We start from the raw sequence: 7569 nt of genomic DNA, 5'->3' as shown, positions 1-7569 counted from the left end.
GTCCCATTGCTCTTTTCTTCATGAAATATGGCTAAAGCCCAGCAAGTCGCTTTCTCCTCATTTGTTGGGTCAACAAAGGCTTCTTCTTGGGCCGATAGTCATGCAGACCACATTCTGAAATCAGTCTTTGGATAGTTCGTGTACATGTTTCAACGCCAGAGGCCATCTCAAAGTCCAGTTTTAGATTAGGAGCACTAGCATGACGATTATGAAGGCACAGCCGTTTCAAATATGGATCTTGCGAAGGCGTAGTCACTATCTTACGGCCTGATCCAGGTCTTCTCTTCACATCACCGGTTTCACGGTTTAATTTCAGCAACTGGGGTACTGTTGATTAGTGGCAGCCTATTTTATCAGCGATAGCACGCATAGAAAGCCCTTCCTGGACAGAACAACAGCTACACTTTTTTTTTTCTTTTGGTATCAACTGAACATAAGGAGCCATGCTTACAAACGCTCCCAGGGGATTACATCTGGTGAGTATGAACTTGGCACACTTAGGGTCCTGAGCTGGATATCATCATTCTTCTCTTGCTTGGTGGTTCCTTTCTACTTCTGTCTCAGATAAATAACTCGGGATTTTTTTTTTTTTTTTGACTGGTGCAGCATAAGCTTCAGGCTTCCTTGCACCATACTGCTGATAATAATAATAAGAAGATGGATAAACAGACGATCAAGAACTCTCACAACTGACGAACTCCAGGAACCGATAACGTCCACAACTACTGGTACAAGAAGCTCACCTGCAAACACAAGCACCTGGGAGAGCAGTTCACCAAAATGATAGGACACCCAGAGACAATCCCAAAGTTTCTCACTCAAGGAATCACATAATTGAAGCCTAAAGACGAAGATACAAGAAACCCGGCGAAATATAGGCCAATCACCTGCCTCGCAACAGTGTACAGGATCCTCACAAGCTGCATAACCAGGAAGATATCAGACCACTTGGAGCCCCAGAACATAATGGCCGAACAGCAAAATAACCAGGCCAAACTATTATATTTAGGCCACCCGAATAATTAAATTCATCTGCTGTGCTGTATCTTATGTGTGTTAATTGCGTGTGTTCTAGGGTCGATTTGTCTGTTTGCTAACGAAAACCCCCAATTTCTGGGGAAAGAACTTGCTATCTAGCCTGAGACCGACAAACTCAGCCCAGGAGTGAAAAAAGCCCATTAAAGTTCCTCGCCTCATCGACGGGATTCGAAACTGGACCTTTCTACCCGGTGTGGGGAGGATGGTGGCGATACCACTGTGCTAGCCGCGCATACAATCGCCGAACAGCAGAAAGGATGCCAGCTGCTTTCCTAAGGATGCAAGGTGCAATTGACCACAGATGCCGAGGTTATGGAGCAAGCCTACAAGAAGCGCCGCAACACGTACACATCCTACACCGATTATCGCAAAGCCTTCAACTCCGTACCTCATAGCTGGCTAATAGAGGTGCTGAACATCTACAAAGTCAAACCGATAGTGACAAACTTCCTAAGAGAAACGATGGTAAATGCAGTACCACCATTAAGGTCGAAAACATCACAACCAGGCCAATCCCCATCAGGAGAGGAATCTTTCAGGGAGATGCCCTGAGCCCATTGTGGTTCTGACTAGCACTTAACCCGCTATCCAGCATGATCGATAGTAGCAAGTACGGATATAACCTCAAAGAAAGAAGGAAGAAACCGTACACCCTGAACCACCTGACGTACATAGATGACATCAAGCTCTACGCGGGAACCGAGAAGCAGCTCCAGCAACTACTCCAGATCACCAAAGAATTCAGCAATGATAATAGGATAGATTTGGTCTAGACAAATGCGAGACCCAGATTGCACCAAGGAAAATTAGTAAACCGAAAATACCAGCTGAAGACTGGTAAAGAGATCGAGGTGATGGAAGAGGAAGAGGCCTACAAATACTTGGGGATGATGCAGGCTCAGCAGTTACAGCACAAGGAAATTAAAGCCTGCCTGACCGAAAAATCCCATCAGAGACTCAGAAGCCTGCTGAAGGCAAAGCTGAACGTAGTAAACACAGTTAAAGCTTTAAACACCTGTGCAGTCCGAGTGCTAACATAATCCTTCGGGGTCATAGATTGGACTAACACCGAGCTGTGGAATATTAGGAGAAAGACAAGGAAACGATGACCAAGAGCAGCCAACACAGTCCGAATTCTGCCGTGGAGAGACTGACATTTGCCCGGGAAGAAGGAGGAGGGGGCCTGATAGAACTCGTTAAGCAACATAAGACAGCGATACTTTACCTGAAGGATTACTTCCAGAAACACACAGCAGCACTCCACCAGGCCATAAGGAAAATAGACAAGCGGTATACTCCCACTCTACTTAAGCGAGGAGGCACCCCAACCAGGAGGTACAAACGAAGCTATAAAGATGGGCAGGGAAGACACTCCATGGCAGACACTACAATTATCTCCATCACGATCACATAGATAAAATTGCTTCCAATGCATGGCTTACGAGTGGGATTGTTTTCCCCGAGAGTGAAGGATTCATGCTTGCCATCCAAGGTTAGGTAATCAACACCAGGAACTATAGAAAATACATCGCCAAGGAACTCGGAGCGTTTTATGACATATGTCGACGATGCCACCTGGTCTCAGAAACGATCCAACACATCATTGCGGGATACAAGTTGATCACCCAGACGGAGTACACTCATAGACACGACCAGGTAGCCAGGATAATACATCAGAAGCTAGCAAGGAAATACCAGTTGAACGAAGAAAGTGTACCGTATTACAAGTACGAACCCCAGGCAGTACTAGAGATGCCAACCCTCAAGCTATACTGGGACCGCGCCATAATAACGGATAGAACAATCCCGTACAACAGACCAGACATAGCCCTTGTTGACAAGAAGGAAAAGGCTCCCTATCTGATTGAAATAGCGGTACCCAACACCGGCAACCTGCAGAAAACCCATGAGGAAAAAATCAGAAGTACACGAACCTAAGACAGGAAATAAAAGAGATGTAGCATATGCAACAAGCATAGGGACCGGCCGTCCCTATCATCGTGTCAACCACAGGTATGGTGCCAAAGACCTTGCATAACAGCCTGGCAGCAATAGGTCTCCCAGCGAACATCTACAAGGAACTCCAGAAAGTCGCAATCTTGAACACCTATAGGATAGCCAGAGAGTTCCTCGACCAACAGTAACACCAGACATAACAACAACCACCCTGTGTACTTGGTAGCAATACCCGTCACAAGGTGGAATCCCCAATCCGGAAAGTTAATGTAATAATAATAATTCCGCAAAACAGGATACGAATGACGGTGTGTACCCTTCCAACGCCGTATTTAGAGAAACGTCACCTTGCAATTACTGTCTGATCGAATAGAAGCGTTATCTGACAGAATAATTCATTTGCTTTGCGGAAACAAAACGACTGTAAGCAAATAAGATCTTATACGTTTCCCTACAATGTTACTTTTTTTAAGTTGATGCATTTTTTGTCCGCCATTGTATTTATAAAAAAATCTGGCCAGCTAAGGTAGTTTGCACTCCACCCCATACAAATAATATGCACTCCTGATATCCAACGCCTGACGAACTAAGTTACTGTGTGGTTGCGAGTTAACCCTCAAGCATTAAGGATGAGGTAAGACGTATATTGTGTTTGTAACTACATATATATTCGTTCTGTCAGCTTACATTTTTTGCTAGACCTAGAATTCGAATATGGAGGAAATAAAACTTTGAACCATAGTACGAGGCCGACTGATTCAGCTATAAAAAAATAATAATAATAATAAAAAAATAATAAATAAATAAAATAAAATAAGAGCAGTGCATCAAACTTGCTCCCATCTTGTTGGGATTCAACAATCTGCCTTTTCCACAAAGTGTAGAAGATCGACGATGATGGGTTGTTGTAGGGTTTAGTCGAATTAGTGGCTTAGGACTTATTGCTCCTTATATAAAAAACTGTAAATTGCGTGCATTATGTGATCGATTTTCTGTTTTCTGGATGAAAGCACTCGTGGGTAGCGCAGTTGGTTGGATCACCATCCTCCCCATATCGAGTGGAAAAGATTAGAGTTCGAGTCCCTTCGATGACGTGAGGAATTTTTTTGCGCCTTTTTCAGTGGCTATGTTAATCGGTGTCAGGGCAAGGGTAGTATAGTTTTTCTGCCGGAATATCTGGTTTTTCGTCCAGCAAACAGAAAATTGACTTCGGAACATACACAATTTACAGACATTATTCACGGAGCAATATGGCCTTAGTTGCTGATGATCCTAAACCCTATTTCAACAACAACAACAACAACAATAACAGCTGGACGAAAGCCTGATTTTCTTCCGGTAGAAAAAAACCCAGCTACCCTAACCTGTTTTCGACTAACTCAGCCACGTTGTGAAAAAGACACGTTAAAATTGCTCGTGTCATTGACGAAATTCGAACTTTTTCGGTCTTAAGTTTTTTCCACAGGAAAAGACCTAAGTCCGGTCTTAGGTGTTTTTCACCTGGATGGGAGGAAAACGGTAATGATACCAACTGTGCTGTCCACGAAGGTGAAGATTGATGAACTGAGTTGCCTCGATGCAATTTATGAGGAAATCTTCGCCCCGTCTGCAGTTAAATACCTTCTTCCTATTTTTGGCAGGTACGCCCTCTGTGTATATTTATATTGTATGTAATCCGACGAAGTAAAGGGTAGTGGATTTTTGAACTGCTTTTTCTATAAGAAAAGAGAAACAAACAAGAATAAAAAAATAATAATTGTTGAAATGAAAATCAAGAATTCAACGTTGAATAAGCGAAAGCCTTCTTGAGCAGTTACAATTTCATCGAACCCTAGGATAAGTGGTGCTAATAGATGAAGTTAGTTTCTCTTGATCGCCTTAGCTACGTATGTTCGTTTATTATAATAAAAATATGTTGAAAGCGAGTTTAAACTTTTATTTATATACCGATGATTTTATTCTGTAATTGAAGTGTAAGTTCTAACCCTTGCTTCCCCATATACTATTATAGATTGTTTATACTTTTTTTCGCTGGTTTAATTTTTTCTAAATGCAAGCTTATACAGAAATACGAAAAAAAAGAAAAAAAAAGCACCTCACAAATTTTGTTGTTTTGCTATTTATAATTATTATTATAATTATTATTTGTATCTACACATTTAGTAATAGTTTATTGAAGAGTGCACTCACTTCAATTGAATTAATATGGTAAGATAATGCAGGTTGCCCTAGTTGTCATTTAATTTGAAAATTCCCGATTTCGAATAGAATTAACATTCATCGTTGGCTGTCTACCTTTAGTTACTTCTTATATGTAACCATTTCATATTTACGACGTTCACATTTCTGTTTTGTATCAGTTTTCACTTCAAACAAATTGCATTTATTATGGAAATAGGTAAGTACCAGAATCGCATTACATTATAAGGCAGATCTGATAAGACTGGATGATCAGTGTTATGGTGATGGAATTATTGAATTATTTAATGAATTTAATGCTGATATCACAGAATTTTATAAGGGATATTTATTATTGATGGTAAAACTATTGAAATAACTTTAATATATTCATTCACAACAGACAGATAGATCAGCTGTGTCATTTTCAAAATGTTTTCTGACTGTGACTGTATCATGTAATTTTTTTTTTTTTTTTGCTGGCAATATTGAACAAAATGTTTTCCACAGTTTGAATACCGTGAGCAGAGTTTCTACTCAGAATTTTTATCTGCAGCTCTTTTGGTGAAAAAGACAATCCTGATAGAGTTAATATGATGCCATTATTTAACAGAACAGATATGTTTGTCAGCAACTTCCAAACTTTTGATACTGACATGCTGTGAATGGACCAAACATAATTCAGTGCCCATCCTTATCTTGTTGATGATAAATGCTGTGGTTTCTTTTGTTTTGGGCCAATAACATATAAACATAGTAAGAGAGAGAGGAAAGATGTGCAGTGCTAAGCATAACCATGCCCAACTGAAATCAGATAAAGAATATTTTTGCCTAGACTGCAAAGGAGTTTATTGAAATATGGTTTAGTGCAATTTGCACCATTTTTTTTTTTTTTTATATTTGTAAGTATAAAATGATCATCCACCCAGATAGATGATCCAGTTATATTAAAGGAGGAAGCAAAGGAAATAAGCAAACCCTTAGCCATGATTATGAGAGCTTCCTTGGACTCAGGGGAAGTACCCATGGACTGGAGATGTGCAAATGTGACTCCAATTCACAAAGGAGGATCAAAGGGCGCCACAAGTAATTACAGACCTGTTAGTTTAACTTCTGTTCCAGGGAAATTAATGGAGGCACTGGATAAAGAAGCATTGCAAGATCACCTAGACAAGACTTCAGTTATAGCTCAGACACAGCATGGGTTTGTTAAGGGGAAGGAAGTCTTGTCTGACCAATTTGATTGAATACTATGATGCGGTCACAAAGGAACTGGATGCAAAGAATAATTTTGATATCATATATTCGAATCTTAGAACGGCTTTTGATACTGTTGCACCCGTAAGAGCGCTGCACAAATTGGAGCAGTGTGGCATTGGAAGCAAATTGCTGCTATGGATAAAGGGATGGTTAAGTGGGAGAAGACAGAGGGTGTTAATCAATGGACACTGCTCTTTGTGGACTAATGTTATTAGTGGAGTCCCCCAGGGTTCAGTGTTGCGTCCATTGTTGTTTTCTGTATTTATTAATGATATTAATAATGGTATATCAGGCTTAATGTCCAAGTTTGCAGACAATATGAAGGTTGGCAGGATTGTTAATGATAGTATACTGCTGCAACAGGATATAGAAAACTTGAGCAGATGGGCTGAGAGGTGGCAACTGAAGTTTAACAAATGTAAGTACTGCATATGGGTAGCAGTAACCCCAGAGTAAGGTATCAACTGTGTGGTACTACACTGACAGTGGTAGAGAATGAAAAGGACCTGGAGGTAATTGTGCAGGCAGATATGAAGTTTTCTGAGCAGTGCAGACAGTCTGCTCATGGTGTCGTCAATGATATACAGGAATTTTTCTAGTAGCGATAAGGAGGTCATTATCCCCTTGTATAAGGCAATGGTCAGGCCACACCTTGAGTACTGTATACAGGTCTGGAGGCCTCATTTTAAGAAAGATGTAGAACTGCTGGAACGAGTACAGGGAAGCACAACAAGATTAGTGGATGAAACAAGGGTTGCTGTTACGAAGAAAGGCTTAAGTTTTGCAAATTGCAGTGTTTGGAGATTAGGCACCTGCGAGGTGATTTGATTTGAGGTGTAAGTTTGAATGGTTTGAGCTTGCTCAATGCTGATGGGATTCTTCCACTTGGTCAGAGTAATTGCCTGAGAGGGTATAAATTCAAATTTAGGAAAGACAGTTGTAGGATAGATGTGCAGAAGTTTGCCTTTAGCCAGTGGATGGTTGATTGCTGGAACAAACTTCCATCTGTCGTTGTAGAAGTTGATAGATTAAAGGCAGAACTAGACAAACATTTGGAGCGAGTGGATGGGTGAAATGAGAAGTATTTTTTTGGCTGATGCTGTATAAGCTTGCTTTCTTGCATCATGTGCCTTTACT

At 40.8% G+C, this 7569-nt stretch overlaps 1 protein-coding gene across 5 annotated transcripts in view; it reads left to right on the top strand.

Moving 5' to 3' along the window:
* The first annotated feature begins 4728 nt into the window (after positions 1 to 4728).
* Positions 4729 to 7569, top strand: part of LOC150089228 (lipid transport auxiliary protein 1) — a 199454-nt gene continuing 196613 nt past the window's right edge. For 4 of the 5 annotated variants that reach the window (XR_016548108.1, XR_016548112.1, XR_016548111.1 and 1 more), the window contains exon 1: positions 4729 to 4880. The gene's annotated coding sequence lies outside the window, so the exon portion shown is untranslated. The remainder of the gene's footprint in view (positions 4881 to 7569) is intronic. The other variant, XR_016548109.1, reaches the window with a different exon arrangement.

The sequence above is a fragment of the Mastigoproctus giganteus genome, chromosome 2, assembly GCF_048544385.1.
Source record: "Mastigoproctus giganteus isolate SK-2022 chromosome 2, ASM4854438v1, whole genome shotgun sequence".
NCBI classification, from domain to species: domain Eukaryota; kingdom Metazoa; phylum Arthropoda; class Arachnida; order Uropygi; family Thelyphonidae; genus Mastigoproctus; species Mastigoproctus giganteus.
Note: the sequence above shows the minus strand (reverse complement) of the source record. Positions and strands in the feature narration are given on the sequence as shown.